This window comes from Arachis ipaensis, chromosome B09 (assembly GCF_000816755.2).
Source record: "Arachis ipaensis cultivar K30076 chromosome B09, Araip1.1, whole genome shotgun sequence".
Classification (NCBI taxonomy): domain Eukaryota; kingdom Viridiplantae; phylum Streptophyta; class Magnoliopsida; order Fabales; family Fabaceae; genus Arachis; species Arachis ipaensis.
The window spans coordinates 17,850,184-17,850,566 of NC_029793.2; positions in this window are offsets into that span (position 1 = coordinate 17,850,184).

Consider the following 383-nt stretch of genomic DNA (forward strand, 5'->3'; position numbering starts at 1 on the left):
TTTATGATTAAAAATAATTATTTACTTATATAAATTAATTCATCATCTCTTGAACCCTCTTGAATCCTTCAGTTAGCAAGTGCTTATCTATCTATGTTCATCAAATTACAAAAGCTTCACAAAATTAAAATCCTAACTAAAAAGATATAAAAACTAGATAAAGAAATACACTTACAAAATCCACACAAAATTATACATTTATAATAAGACGTTTAATTTATTCCTATCTTAACCATTATTTGTATTTGAACATTTTTTTGAAAAAAAAAAAAGAAAAATACACCGTTTGTATTTAAAAAAAAATTAAAAAACTAAACAATAAACTTTTTATTCATTTTTCTTTTTGAATTAAAATTTTATAAAGTAAAAAAATTAGTGAAGAA